Genomic DNA, 16,403 nt, shown 5'->3' with positions numbered 1-16,403 from the left:
TTCACAAAACCTCTGTACATAAAAATTACAAGAGGAGATCTCACAAAGTCTTAGTTAACGGTCTCGTTAACACTCTATTAAGTGATAGCAAAACAATTTTAACTGAACAATAACAGCTTTAAACTTTTCATCATTTTTCTCTGATAGTACAATTTTTAACAACATTTAAACCATACAAACGTATATTTAAACCATACAAATTTAATGCCTTAAACATTTTTATGTATTTAAAACTTGAAACTGCCCATCAAATTAGGTGAATGCATTTTTAAGTCTCCTTACACAGGAAGTCACTCATCTCATTACCAAAACGTGGAGATTAAAGGTATTATTACTTGTTCATAACCAAATATAACAGTTTCAAACTATCACATTTTTATCACACCCTTTTTAAAAGATCAATTCATATATACAAAACAAAACTCAAACCTCACAAGGGTCTCACAAATTTCACAGTCTAAGAGAACTCTAAAAATACAATTTAGAAATAAGATGACTTCAATTACATTTCAGATTACCACATATAGAAATTATTGATCGTATTACTTCTGGTATTTATATATTCCCTTAAATACATTTTATTTATCACTCAACAGCTCTTCTTCTGAGCTAACCACTACCTCTGGCCCAAGTATTAGGAAAATTTGCCTAGCCATGAGTGAATTTTGAAAAAAAAAAGATTGTTATTTCATATCATTACTTGCTTTTATAATTCATCCAGATTTGAATTTGGCCCCCTGCTTTCTCCAAGCCTCATTTTGTGCATTCCAGTCCCTTACTTGCAATTAACAAAATGCTTAAGGAATTTGAGGGAGGTATGGTCACTTCTCTTCCAAGTAAAAAAAAAAAAACCTTTGGACTCTTTAAGTCCTGTAGTACAGCCCTTTGAGATACCAGAGGCCTTTCTTAGAACAAAGGGCCTAATCCTTTAGATATACTGATTTTCAGGAGTCCAGCTTCCTCAACCACTTAGGAAGGCAGTTTTTTTTTTAATTCCCTACCCCCAGCCACCAGTATATGGCTTCAAATCATAATTCTATACAATCTCTGTGGAAATAAAATTCAATTATACCTTATACAGGCAAAGTTTAATAATTATACAAATTGATATTTTTACCATAAAACCTTGGATCACTAACCAATCAGCTTTATTTTCCAACCAGGCTACAAGTTTCTTTCTGTCCCAGCTCTGGATTGACCCACCCACAGTCTTCCAAAGTGGCAGGTGAGGGAGGGGGTAGCTAAGAGCACATGGACTCAAAGCCACATGGGCTTAAGTTGTACTCACCTCCACTCAAATAATTTCAATCTCTCTTTCCCAATCTTTACTAAAGCATTTTATTCTCTGTATTCTCACTCCAATTTCAGTCTCTTTCCTAATCTTGACCCAAACTACCTCAAACATTTCAAATAAATAAAAAATATTGTACTCACCAAACTTCTTCTCCAGCTGCTTTTATCTTAAAACTTAAAGTTAAATGACTAACAATTTGCATACTAAAGGAGCTTATCTCTGTCCCCCAACCTCAGTTGTCTTTCTCCACAACTTTCCAGAGATCTTTCTTTTGCTAATTCCTTTTAACCTTTCAGTTCCTAGAGTTAAAAATTCCCAGATGAACATAAAACAAAACTTTTCTTAAACATGCAGACAAGACATTAGACAAGACATTGCACACGAACAATTTAGAATTTGAATTCAGACCCATCCCAAGCATTACATTAAAAATGACACATTTCATGCTTCACATCTCTCCTTGCAGCTACAAACCTCCCTTCCATGAAGCAGTGAAAAGCTTTGAAATGCAAATCAATCTACCCTTCCCTGAGAGAGAGAATTTTTACCATCCATCAAACTCCCAAATCCCTTTTCCCTGGGTCAACCCACCAGTGATTTCTCCAAAGCACTAGGAGAAATCCATTCCCCCCACCTAGGTCAAATATTTTAAGAGCTCTTTTCCCACTTCCCAGAAAATCTTATTTCTCAACTTGAAGCAAATCCAGACATGACAAAGCAGGATTCCCCTACCTTGCTCAGGCACCTGACTTGTGCTGTCTATGGCCATTTTCCTTTCTCTTGTCTTTCCCTTTCTACTTCGGCAGTTCATCCCAATCTTTAAGCCTACTCCTGAGACTATCAAATAATTTCTTTGTGGTAGCTATTTCAGACTGTTCCTTACCCATGATTCTATCCTATCACAGGCTATAAATTTAACTGAAGGGTCATTGCCTCCCCCTCCCAGGTCAGGGACCTACTAATTGAAGCTGGGGACTCACAAGATTTGCTCACTTTGGGCTGTATGCATACAGCTTCACGTGACTGATCCAATTCCAAGTGCTGCCTTCTCCCTTTCAGGTCAGCACCAAGTGCACTATTCACCTTCACTGCCAGCCCGATTTGCTAGCCCTCTTGGGAGTTCTTATTGCTTATTGCCCTACTTTTGTTTCTGCTTTCTCTGAGTTCCTCTCTTTGAGATTTTTATCCAACCAGAATGAGTCCCCCCACTGGAGCCCAAGGACCACCGGAGAATTCTACAGTGGGTACCTGCCCAAGGGTCATGGTGGGGTGGTCTCCTTCTAAGTGAGAAATAAATCTCGGTGGGACCTCCAAAGCTGTGTGGGCCAGAAACTTCAGAGGCTTCTCAAGTAGAAAGTAGAAAGTAATTTTATTATGATCCTGTGGGAAAGGGTGGTCTCAGTAGGGAGAGGCAGCACCCAGAGGGCAGAACTCAGCTATATACTCTAACGCAAACAACCCCCACCCACCACTGACCTTTTACTCTCATTGGTGGAGTTCAGGTTCACAATCCAAATGTAGAAATCTACCCCAGGTACAAGAAACAAAGAAATGCTAATTTAGCCATGCCAACTCTTAAAAACACTTTTATACTTATTTGTCAAGGATTGTGCTGAGGGCGGGTCAGGCTGCTCTACGTTTTGAATTCCTACAGGTCCTACGGGTCAGGTGATTTTTAATAACTTGAAACTTAGGCCTAGCTGTCAATCAGAAGCCCTGAGCCGTGCTGAAAAGTCCTCACTTTTATTTATCCCACTCGATTTACAGAAAGGCTGAGGTTTAGATTTCATGAGAGGTCTTCACCATCCCAGTCAATATAATCATCTTGTGTTTGGTGGGAGGGAGCTAAGCTCGAGAGAGTAAGTTATCTTCTAGTTCTGGGACAAAACTACTTTCCTCCTCAAGCAATTGGGAAGGGTTGCTTTTGTCTCAAACCCTAAAAGAGCACCATGCCCCTAAATTGCAAAATCTCATGTGTGGTAGGTATGTATATATATATATATATATATATATATATATATATATATATATATATATATATATATATATATATATATATATAAAATTCTAGCCCAATAACCTTCCTGGAGAGAGAAAGGTGGAGGAGTGGGTCCTCAGCCATAGCCCATCTTCTGATCTAACCAAAGGTGAATATTTCAGTCTCCTTTGGAGACCTAAAGTAGTATTTTATTCATCTGAACATATCCTGTCAGTGTCTCTGGCTTAGATTTAACCTGTTACATGAGCCACACATGGCATAAAGAATCAGCAAGACATACAAAGACAAAACTTACAAAGAATCTGTAGAAAGATGGACAGAATCATTCTCTGTGCAGCTGAATGACCAGTAGAACAAAGATCACAAAAGGCTGGTGTGTGATCACCACTAGCACATTATAGACTTGGTGGTAACAAATGCCTGACACCTAAGGACAAATGCAGAGTTGGTGTGTGCAAAGCTGAAATCCTTGAGATATTTATAAAGCACTTAGCACAGTACCTGTCACTTAGTAGGCACTTAACCATTGCTTATTCCCTTCCTCCTCCCTTCCAAGGAATCAATTTCAGGGAATGAAGGTGGGGCCAGGGATGGAGGCTGTCCTCTGTCCTCCAAACAGAGTGAATGACCTTATCAGCATTTAGATCACAACATTTAGATCCACGAATGCCAACCACAATTTAGGAACAATCGGAGAATCAGGACTGTTTTCCACTACAGGTGTAGATGCAACAGTCATAAATATATCAAGTGCATTTGGACTGGAGGAAGCTGATGCCCAAGGAACAAACAAAGCCATGAGGCCCAGATTGGTTTTTAAGAATTGAAGCAGAATGACAAAGATTTGCAGAAAAACTTCAAAGACTGTTGTTCAAAGACTATTGGAGAGACTTAAAAATTAGCTAGAATGTATAAATGTGAGATCCCTTAACTGAAGAAAAAATAGAGCAGTGATGGAAATCAAAAGCTACCTTTAAAAGAAAGGTAACCTCATAAAGTACTGGTGAGCATTTAGTCACAGTGTAGAAGGTGCAGGAGCCTGATTCTGGAGCAACATGGAATGACCAGCTCCCTGCTACAGAAAGTGCACAAACTGTGTAACTGCCTCCATTCTGCTTATCTTGTGAAGAAAAGCTGGCTGTGTTCAGAAGGGTGTGCCTTCAAAAGGCACTAATCAGCCAACTAGAGGTCTTGGCAAAGTGATGAATGCTGTGTACAGACCTATGCTCTGCTCCTGGAATTTTCCCTGCGGTTGTTAGGCAGCAAATGCCGTTATCAACTGTTCCTCAGCTCTTTCTGAAGTCACATTGGCTCTCAGGGAGATGATCATCTTCTAGACAAAGGATCTACCTATTAAGGACTCTGGCAATAATGTTGCCAGCAATGACTAAGAGAGAGGACCTCCTCCCCCCGTGATTGTCACAGGACAATCTGTTTTCTTTTATAGAGATGGGCAGTGGAGACATCCCCGAACTCCTGGGAGAATAACCTCCTTTTGCTATAAAACCTGGAAAGTCAGTTTTTATATGAGCACTGAACTCCTTGCCTTGTAAATCTCAGCTGGAATAAAATCAGCACCAGTCACATTGCCACATGAGAGGAACCTAATGGCATTCAAAACCTCTTCTTCAGTTGGAAATTTGGCTGTAGAGAGATTTACTTCAACCTGAGTTATGTGGTCAATGGCTTCAGCATTGATTGATGATGGTCTATTGAGAACACTATGGAAGTGATCTAGCCAGGATCATGTCCTTATCACTAATCAATGTGGCTCCATCAGTACTGAGTAGCTGAGGTGTACCATAGGTCTTTAGCCCGTAAATAGCCTTCAGGGCATCATAAGAGCACTTTGGATTGTTAACAGCACAAAGCTGAATTCCATCTGCCTTCTTACTGAGCCAAGAATCCAGCATGAGCTTCACTTGTACTTTGCTTTTGATGGAGATGAAATATCCTGGTAAACCCTGTGGAGTTCTTGTTTTTCACTGGATCACTTCAGAATTTCCCCATCATTTTCGTCAAACCAGTCTTGATGTCTGTGAGTATTCTGGCCCAGATAATTAAATGTGGTGCTATACACCAAATCTCTGAAAGCTGCCAACTTCTTTTTTGCTCCACTGTTGCCAACTGTATGTTGGCTCAGCTTTCCCTCCAAGCTGTCAATGAACTGTTCTCACTTGGAGAACTGTTGCCATTAAGTCTTTTGGTAGTCATCTTGTCTTGGGTCCACAACTTTTTTTGAATTTGAACGTTTAGCTTGGAGAGGATAGGTCTATGATCACTCCCACACTGTGCACCACACATCACCTTCATTATTCTCACATCCTTTCTGTCTCTTCTTATAATCATATAGTCTATTAAATGCCAATGTTTGCCGCAAGGGTGCATCCACGAAGTTTTATTGTGTTTAGGTAAATGGAAGACAGTGTTGGCTATGAGAAGGTAATGAGATGCACAAGTCTCCAGTAGTGAGTGACCATTGCTGTTGCTGTTTCCAATTCCATTCGTCCCAAGGACTTGCTGCCATATCTGGTAGTCTGTGCCTCATCTAGCACTAAAGTCACTCAGAATTATAAGCTTGTCTTCCTTTGGCACATTGATGATGAGAGTCTCCAGATCTTCAGAAATTTTTTTCTTTGCCTTCATCAGAGTCATCAGGGTAGGAACATAAGCACTGATGATGGTGGAGTGGTGTTTTTGTGCAAGTGACAATCACATTGTCATGAGCCTGACATTTACTCCTTTCGGCAGGCGTACAAGCTTGTTGACTATATTAGTTTTGATTGCTCCCCTTCACTGTGGCCACTCTAGAAAAATGTGTATCATAAGCTGGCCTTCATTTTCCAGCCTTGTTTCACTCAGGGCTGCTATTTGGATGCAATACCTGCTGAGTTCTTTTGTAACAAAAGCTGTTCACCTTTCAGGTGTACTGAATTTCGTGTTGTCCACAATTGTGTGCACACACTGCATGTACCAATGGTGAATGGAATGGTCTTCACAAAAGTTTTTGTTCATTTTCTTGTGTTTGTTTCAGCCTCAGGGTAGGATCCCCACCTATATCAATAAGCAAGCCAGTGTTGGGAGAAGCAGACAGACAATTTTTAGGGCACCTTTTCTAGCCCCTTCCTCATGCAGTCCTTCAAAGAGCTTCTCCAACACTCAAGGGGCTACTGAATTCCATTGGTGCTTCAGTCTAGTGAGAAGATAACCCTATGGCCTGGATGGCCCATGTGCAGGGTTCTGACTACAGCTCCCAGTGTATCTGCACCTGCTGCTTTGTCACTTGCATGTCGCTACAGGCCTTTGAGATAGGTAAAAAGGTATGGGTGGTATCTTTTGATTTGTATGTAAATTGGATTTAAGTGAGAGTTGTATGAAGTTATTGGCCTCACTTTCTTTTATAGAGTCATCAACGTTCAATGGCAAGACAAAAGTCAAGATTATTAGTGATGGCTTGGGATGCAATGGATGACCTTGGTGTCTTTGATGTTTGACTAAGCTCTAAGTGCTCCACAGTGCCAGCTTCAGCCACCTTCATGGCTGTTGGAACAAATTGTTCTCATTTGCCTATTCATTCTGTCGGGGGAACTCTTCATATGCTTGTGGTATGACCTCCCCCTCCCCCCAACTCATTGACAGGCTTGAGGCCCATCAGTTACCTTCAGCCTGGTTTAGCCTTTCTTAGCCCATCTGCTGAAACAGTTCACTGGGGTGTGGCTGCTGCACACACTACAGCTTCTTGGAGCCACAGGCGAGAGTTGGGTGAATCAGGTGGACACCAAAGGTAGAAAGCAGCCCTGAAAAAGACTTGGCAGCCTTCACCCCAGAGGTTCTAGACTTCCCTGAACACTCTACACCCACCCCCCCCCACCCCCCGCCCCTGCCCAGAACTAGGAAATCCAATAACTCTGTCTAGGACTAAAGAAGACCTCTGTTTAGACAAGGTGGGGGAGGGGGAGACTTCTTACCTACACCAACAAAAACATTTGCTTTCTTGCCTGGCTAGACTGTAAACTCCCTGAAGGCAGGAACTGTGTCCACTTTTGTGGTTGTATCCTTAGCACAGTGGTGGGATTCAGCAGGTTCACACTAATTCAGCAGAAATGATACTTAATTTTATGTTGAGTTTGGCGAACCAGTTGTTAAAATGGCACTTGTAATCAGGGTTCTCTCTAAGGTGGGTACCTGGGTAGCAACTGTCATGAAGTTTAGGGTGAGATGAAAATTTGCCTAAAGAAGTTGGAGCAGCATTCATGATGGCTGTTGTGCCTATAACTGCATGGAATGTTTCAAGAAAGGAGAAAGTATTTTCACTCATAAGTATATTTTTGTCTTTATTTTGACTTTTATTTTAACAATAATATTAACTATAATGACTAATTATTACTCTGATATAAAGTATAAACTCAAAACCAGGATTACATGCTATTGCTCAGAAAATATACTTTGCTTGAAAAATTATTCTTACTCTATGGGAAAAATGGTCACAACTTTCCCATGACAAACAGGTTTGTCACACACATTATTCAATTGTATTTAATCGGCATTGTCTCTGCCATTTATTAATTCAGCCTAGAAATTTTCATTTAATATTGATAAAATGAAGAAAATGTATGTCATGACTGATGTTTATCAATAGTATATTGCTTATTATTTGTTTATAAACATTTATGATACGACAACACATGGATAAAAGGTTCTCTTGATAGTTTGAAGACAGACACCTTAGAGCAAACAATGTAATGACTTTTAATTTTTGAGAATGACCACATTCAACAGAGGACGCCGAACAAGTAAAATCTTTGCTCTCTACGATCAATTACATCAATGTATCCGAGATTAGAGGTCATAGACTGGGTAAACCAGGTGCAAATAAAACATGTCCCATAAAGTTTGAGCTGAAATGCCCTAAAGATGCAGTATACATTCAAGGCATTATTAACAAAAGCATCAAAATAGGTTTTGTTTATTGCTTCACAAAGGATTTTTGTAACATTAATGTGCTGAGAATCCTATATTGTACCCTGTTCGATCTACCTTGGAATTTTAACTCAACAGTTTAGAACCCTTATTGCAAAAAATCATCAAAATAAGCATAGAAAGAGTACAACACAAGCTCTTAAAATCAGTATCCTATAAATGCGGCCATGTTACTTAAGGTTAATCCTAGCTGTGTGGTGCACTTATCCAGCGCTACGTCACTATTTTTATTCGAATAAAAAGTACTTAGGTATGGCTGCCCATCTTGAAAATATATATTTTATAACTGATTTGGCATTGATGATTGATATTTTAAACAAAATTTCTCTTCTTTCAAATGCACTGCAAGTAAGAAATATAGACATAATAAAGGCTGAAAAACTTGTGATAAGTTCTATTAAAGCATTTCAAATGCTTGGAAAGGAAAAGGGTCTATATGAAAACAAAGTTAATGAATTAGTTACTTCAGAAACCTACCAAAATATAAAATTCGTAGAAAACAATCAATTTGTTGGACTTCCTTGGGAAAGACTTTTAGAAAACAGTGTAACGAATTTGAAAAAAAGAGTAATGCATTGTGAACATTTAAAAGCAAGTTGTAGCCAATTTCAAGATAGGAATAAATTACAATTTCTCAATTTTTTGGAGCCAAATTACTGGAATATTGAAGAAGTACTAGTTCCATGGAAAACAGCTGAAGAACAATTGCTTGTATTTAATGACATTTTAAATTACCAAACTGATATTAATGATTATGGAGATTTCATGGAAAATGTTTTTAAAAAGTCCCAGAACTGTGCAATTCCTGAAAGCATTCAAAGAGCTAAAAGTATTGTCAGAATAAGTGCTGTAAGTTCAGCAGAAGTGGAAAGGGGTTTTTCGAAGGTGAACATTATATGTTCAGAGAAGAGAAGTTGCCTAACTGTTTCTAATATGTCAAACACAATGACTCTTAGTCTAATCAGCCTACTGCTAAAGCTATGGGATCCTACTCCCACAGTGAAAAGATGGTTAAGGATAAATCATATAGCCAATGATGCTTGGATAAAAGTGAAGAAAATTGCCAATCAAGAAGCAATATGCAAATATCTTAAATAACAGTTTTTTGTTTTTTGTCAGGTATTATTCAATTTTTTAATTAATATTTTAAAACTCTTTCTTATACCATAATCTAGTTTTGTGTACCTCTGTTGTTGTTCTTATTTGAGTATTAAATGCATGAACTATTAAACTACCTTTTGGTATATCTTTTTGTATATTTAAAACGGTCATTAGGGCAGAGAACCAGTTGTTAATTTATCTGAATCTCACCAGTGCTTAGCATATAGCACAGCACTTGGCAGTGGGGACTTGATAAATAATAAATGAATAACAATATAATAAGCCAAATTCTTGTTAATAAATTGATTGATGAATTGAGTCTATTTGGACAAGATCAGTGAAGGAGAAGTAGGAGTTATTTTGTCATCTGAGTCTCCTTGACAGACAATTTTAACAGAAAAATTAAATAGACAAGGAGCTTGGGACACAGTCCACAGCCAGGTACAGAGATGTAACATGGAGTAGCCAGGGAGGGCAGTGGAAAAGTGTATTTGGGATGGGGCAGGGGAGCAAGAAGAGGGGAGATGAATGGCAAGGAGATGGCCAGGTGGATGGTGGGATGGGAAGCAGGGTCTGTCTGGGTGGAGTCTAGGGCTGGTATTTTTACTTTCACCAGCTAACTTGTTAGCCAGTGCAACACTCCAAAACTGGGCAGATTAAGCCTCTGGTGCATGCTTCAGGAAATAAGAAAGAAACCATGAGACAAAGTTTTAAAATGCAAACCAAATGAAAAATTATTTCAAAATGAAAACCAGAAGATACTTTTCTTTCAAAAAAAAAAACACCATCCAGTTGAAAAGAAAATTACCTTTCTTTAAAAACTCAGAAAGTTAAAAAACAAAAGCAAAAAACAACCTATCCTAAGGAGAGTGTCCCACATTTACATGGCTGTTCATTTTTGGTCAATTCATAGAGCCACAGAAGCTCAAACTCCTCAGAATGCAGTATCTGAGCTGTCCCTGAGGACATTCACTTCATGTGTCCTGCACTTGGTTGAGGCCAATCTTTTGGTAGGCTGCAGTATCCCACCTGGCCACCAGTGGGCCGGGCTGGCTTTGCTTCCGAATGGCCGAAAGCTCTTTTGGCCTTTTTCTTTGAGAAACGGCTTCTGCATGTACTGAGTTCTAGTCTAAGAGGGAAGATATTAATCCTGAAACATAGAAGTTGCTGCATTTATGTTGGCCTTCCCCACCCTCTCAGAGAAAAATCTCGGTCTCAACTTTGCTTTTCTCTGGGGCTGCATGGTTGGACAAATTCCTCTTCCTCCTCTTTCTTTTTCTCCTCCTCCTCTTTCTCCTCCTTCTTCCTCTCCCTGTCCTTCTCCTCTTCCTTGTCTTCCTCCTCCTCTTCTTCCTCTTCCTTCTCTTTCTCCTCTTCTTCTTCTTCCTCCCTCTCCTCCTCTTTTTTCTTCTCTTTCTCCTCCCTCTCCTTTTTCCCTCCCTCTCCTCTTTCTCCTCTCCTCTTTCCTCCTCTTCCTCTTCTTCTTCCTTGTCCTTCTCCTTCCTCTCCTTCTCCTTCTCTTCTTCCTCCCTCTCCTCTTCTTTTTTTTCTTCTCCTGTCATCATTTTCCTTCTTCCCTATTATCCTTCTTCCCCTTCTTCTCTTCCTCCTCCTCCTTCTTTTTCTTCTCTGCCTCATTTTCCTCTTCCTCCTCCTCCTCCTCCTCTTCCTCTTCCCTCTTCTCCTCCTCCCAACATTCATTGAAATAGGTCACTTCTACTTACCCCTGCTGGTTGGCCTGGGAACATCCTAAGGACATTTGCCTAGAGTTGTACCTGTGGCTCAGTAGGGAAGTCCAGGGAGAGGAAACCTCCTACATCAATGCAGGTCAACACTTTCTCTGAAATGTGCAATCTGACCAAGCTGCCTACATCTCCAAAATATGAAGGGATTGCCCAGGGCCACACATGCAGGATGCATCAGAGACTTGAACCTAGGCCTTCCTGGCTTTTATCCACAACACTTCCTCTCCCAGTGATTCACCTATTTCGTGAATAAGGCTTTAATCTAAAAGGGATGGAGTGAGAAGATTGTCTGCATATACACACCTTCAACAGAAGCTCTGTGAGAGCAGGAAGAAGAGCTGCTGAGACATGTAGAAGTTCACAGGAGAAAAGACCAAACAAATGGCCCAATCTTGGCCTCCAATGGCTATGTGCAATTGCTCAAAGCTTGGGTCACAAGAAAGAACAGCAGAGGCCCTAAGGCAAGGAGGCCGCTTTGATCTCCTGGGTGTCATTGAGATTTAGTGGGAGAATCCCCCAACTAGACCACGGCTCTGGATGGGTGTGTGCTTACCACTGAAGATGACGATGAGGCTGCTGATGGTGTGGCATGCATTCATGTGTGCTTTAATGTTGGCAAGATCCTTTCCATCTCTTACCTGATTTGGCACTCACAACTCTGTGAGTAAGCATCATTTTATCCTCATGTTAATGACACCTAATAATAGAAAGCACTTGTGTAGCATTTTAAATTTTGGAGAGATTTACATCAGCTAGCACATTTTTACAAGTGAGAAAACTGAGGCTGAGAGTATGACACCTCAGTGTCTGAGATAGAATTGAACTCAAGTCTTCTTGACTTCAAGCCCAATGCTTCATCAGCTGCGCAATCCCACTGTCTCAGAAATTTCTAGAGGAACATTTTTAAAAATAAAGAAGATAGGATAGATAAAATAGGGGCTGGAGAAACATTGTATACGAAGAAGGTCAATGCACGTGGGAGTGTCCACATTAAATAAATGAATAAAATATCCAGAAATGACAGAGACTAGCCATGGGAAGGTCAATAGAGGGGGAATGGGTAGGGTTCTTCTCTTTAGAGAGAAGACCAGAAAGAGCCCTTCCATCTGGCAAAGAGGAGGGAGACCGCTGCAGCCCTTGGGAGCCCTCTGGCCTAGGTGTGGTTGGAGCTCGCTCACCACTAGAAGCAGAGTGGTCACTTCTTAATTTGCTGTAGTGATAATTTTCTCATTCAAAGGGGAAAGGAGAGACTCTTTTCTGGGTCTGGTCCTCGCTACCAGCTGGAGCAGAAATGATAGCAAATCTGATGGGAAGCGACCACTCTCTCCCAGAGTTTGTGATAAGGAAAGAGAAAAGAGCTGGACGTGGCCTGACATATTCCTAGATGTGAGGAAGCTTGCTTTAAGGGGCTCCCATTTTTATCTATGACTTTGGCCAATGATGCCAAACTGGGAGAGTCAGTCAGGGTCTAAAATGGACTTGGCAGGCTAAAGCACTCCACAGGGACCAATGGGCAGTCTTCCTCTTGGCTTGGAAAAATCCCTTTTGTAAGAACAACTTGGGGAAGGCACAGTTAGGCAATAGTGCTGAAAAAGATCTGGATTTGTTGGGCATGATGTGGCAACCCCAAGGTTCATGGAATTGAGGATGCCCTGGAATAGAGAGGTGGGGGTCCTGTGTGCTGTGCCCTGATCAAACTCTTTCTGGAGGTCTGTACGGTTTTGGGGCTGTCATCGAGGAAGGACCTAGGTGGAGAGAGTCCAGAGGAGAGCAATTAGGATGGGGGAGGGCCTGGGGATGGGAAGGGAAAGGAAGGGAAGAAGCCTTTACAGAGCCCCTGCTAGGTGCCAGGCACTGAGCTCAGCACTTGACAAAGGTTATCTTATCAGATCCTCACAACAGCCTGTGAGGGAGGTGCATTATTATCCTCATTTTACAGCTGAAGAAACTGAGGCAAATAGAGGGTAAGTGACTTGCCCAGGGTCACACAGCTAGGAAATGTGTGAGGCTGGATTTGAACTCAGGTCTTCCTGACCCCACCGTGCCTTTGCACCATGGAGAAGAGAAGCCTCAGGGGCTACATGTAAGCCTGTCTTCAAGTATTTGTAGGGCTGTCATAAAAGGGGATCCATGGGAGGAAACTTCAGAAATGTAATGGTTAACATAAGAACTTAACAGTCACCAAATCGCAAAACAATTTTTTTCTTAATCTTCAGTGCAAAAATGTGAGATATTTTGTGTAAAAAGAACTATTTCCCCTCACCAAATGTCAAGGCAAAAGGCACAAAAATGAAAACTTCCAGGTGATGGGACAGAAAAAATTATCAGTGTACTTTCTAAAAAAAGCAACTCAATTTAATTTTCAATTTTCAGTAACTAAGAGGCCTTGGGAGGTCCAAGAAAGTATAATTTGGTGCCTTGAATAGACTCTCCCCACATCTTTAACAAAAAGTGGGATAAAATATCATATCTTGAAACTTTTCCTGGCAGATATGTTACTGAAATGTATACTCTGGATGACAAAGGTTAATGGACAAAGATACAGAAAGATCATACTTCCCTGGGCACATTTTTGCTGACTTCCTCACAATTAAAGCTGCCTACAAATCGAGTGTACGACTTTGTAGGTGGTGGGTTCCACCTCCCCAGAGGTCTTCAGGCTCTAAGTGCATCAGAAGAGGATATTAGGTGAGTCAATGGGATGTTGTGGGGACCTCCCACTTGACTATTTGGTGATTAACAAATAGACTGCCTCTTCTTCCTGCTCCTCTCATAATGACTGGGCCACAGGTCCTGGCTTAGGAGATCAAATCTTCACGATGCCTTGTCTGGTTTCTGCCCACTGTGGTGATATAACCCCTGGGGTAGACAGAGCAAAGCAGGCTTTCCACCCAAGTTATCCTGGGGCGTTAAATGAAACTCCCCCCTCCTTCACTCAGGGATTCCCTCCTTCTACCTCTTTGTCCACCCTTCCCTCCCCCCCACCTCCCCAGACAGGGACCTCCTGGATCAGACTGGTGGTCAGTCTGAAGACAAGTCTGCTTTAGGGATGATGGAGGGACCAAAGATTTCAAGACAGAGAGGACCGTGAGCATGAACTGAAGTCAGACCCTGCTGGACCTGCCTCTGCCAGGGTGAGGGCTCTCTCTCTAATTTCCCATTCTCCCCAGCTCCTTGAGGAGTGGCCCAGTTGGGGCCACAGGGACTTTGTTCTAATTGGCTGCATGGTGTGGTCACATCTGGGCGGCTTGGGGAATCAGGACCCCAGAGCCCCTGAGCTTCGGTAGAAAAAAATCACCTTGGTGCACAGTGAAGGCAGAGGCCAGTCAGTCGGTATACTATATAGTCTTCTCCCTCCCTCCCTCCTGCTTCCCAAATACCGCATCGGGTCTACAGCAGGGACCAAACCAACCAGCCTGCTTCCCACCAAAAAAGCAGGGCATTTTGGCTTAGAGTTCCTGTGAGTCCCTTCACCCCAAGCTGGGGTGAAGAGAGAGCCAGTGTCTGCTGCTGCTGTGGCTGGAGTACAGCAGGTAAGGTGCTGGCCAGGCCTCCCTGCCCCTTCTCCCTTCCCCCTTCCTCTCTGATCTGAGGTGCCAGGGGACCACTCCTCCACTGCACATCTCTTCTGCCGGGATAGCGAGGCTCCCGTGTGCTGTGAGGGAGAAGTGAGAGTTTTTGTTCTGGTGTCAGCCAGCTGGCCACCTTCAGAGCCAGACTCTGTTTCCCTCAGAGCACTCCTGTCCCAGAACTTCTGTCTGTCTGTCCACTTTTCTCACACTCCCTGGCAGCTCTTAGCACCAGAGGTCCTGCTCTGTCCCCAGGTCAGCCAGCCATGTGCCCCTCCTGCTTGGTCAGTCTAGAAAGAAAGTGGTCCATGGCTTCCCAGTGGTGGAGGAGAAATGCAGGGGCAGCGTTTATGTGTCTGGCAAGAGGACCATAGAGGAAGCAATAGAGGTTTCTCTTTGGCTCCCCTGCCCTTGCCCAAGCCTTTGGCACCACAGACTGCCAGTCCCAAACAAACCTTCAGGAAGCTGTGACATTGATTTCTGGGGGGGAGACTAGTCACAGCTCTGAGGATTGAGATGGGGTTGATTGGGTCCTCAATGGCTACCACAAGGAAATAAGGAACAAGGATTTTCACAGACTTTAGGCCTTGGCTGAGGGTGAGGGTTATGCTTGGGAAGCCCCCAAATGGAGGCTTGTTCAGAAGGAGAGAGGGAGGGAGACTTTTGTAGAGTCACCAAAGGCCTTGGAGGAAGAAGGAAGGTGACAAGTCCCAGGTCAGGTCCAGCTATGTCAGCTCCCCCTAGGTCTGCAGTCAGGGGGCTCAGGCCTGAGTCCCAGCTCTGCTCAGGCAGCCCATGTAGAAACTCCCACCTCTTCTCTGGAAACAAGCCAGCAGGGCCTCTCAGGTCCCAGCCAGCTGAGTCTAGGACCCTCTGACCTTTTGCTCTCCTCCTTCTCATGCCTTCATTGTTTCTCCTCTGCTTTCCTCCTCTCTCAGGTGCCCCTTCCATTGCCTCTTTCCATCCCTACCCCTTCCTCTTTCCATCTCTTACCTACCACTTGAAGTTCATTCATTACCTTACATATCCTCTTTTCAAAAAATTAAAATTCCAACTCAGTCCATATGGATGAAATGTCTAGTGTGACAGGCATTGCCCTCAGTGAGGTTACACTCTCTGGGGGCTGAATGTCACACAAAAAGATGGTGATGCTATGAGACAGACAGTGATGGGTTCAAAGCAGGAGGCAGAGATTACCTTCTACAAGAAATCTGTACCTTTGAGGAAGGATCCTCAAAGGGAGGGAGGGAAATGAAATGCACCAAAGCAAAGAGGGGTAGGGAACAGTATGGGAATGGGTAGGGGACAGTATGGGATGGGGGGCCCAGTGTGGCCACCTCTGGCTGGAATGAAGAGCAAGGCCCTTGGGAAAGCTGGAAAGTCAGGTTCCAGGAGCTGTTGGGGAGCACAAGGCCTGTTCTCAGAGCTGTGGATCAGGGAGAGAGAGTGAAAGGCTCATTGCTCACAGGGACCTTTGGGATGGATTGTCCAAAGATCATTGCAGATAAAGAAGTCAAGACTCAGAGAGACATCTTTTTATATAGCTGCTCACATCTGTAGTTTCTGCTTTATGGACAATGACAAGGTATTTGTGCACAAACTAGAGCTAGGTTGAGCCCAGGTCTTCCCCGACTTTAGCCCCAAAGATAATTGGCTGGGTCATAGTGCACAGAGTCAAGGAGAGAGGGGAGAGACTGGAGGCAGCCAGTTGTAGT

Source organism: Trichosurus vulpecula, chromosome 3 (genome assembly GCF_011100635.1).
Source record: "Trichosurus vulpecula isolate mTriVul1 chromosome 3, mTriVul1.pri, whole genome shotgun sequence".
NCBI lineage: Eukaryota > Metazoa > Chordata > Mammalia > Diprotodontia > Phalangeridae > Trichosurus > Trichosurus vulpecula.
The sequence above is the reverse complement of the archived record's forward strand: the minus strand, read 5'-3'. Positions refer to the sequence as shown.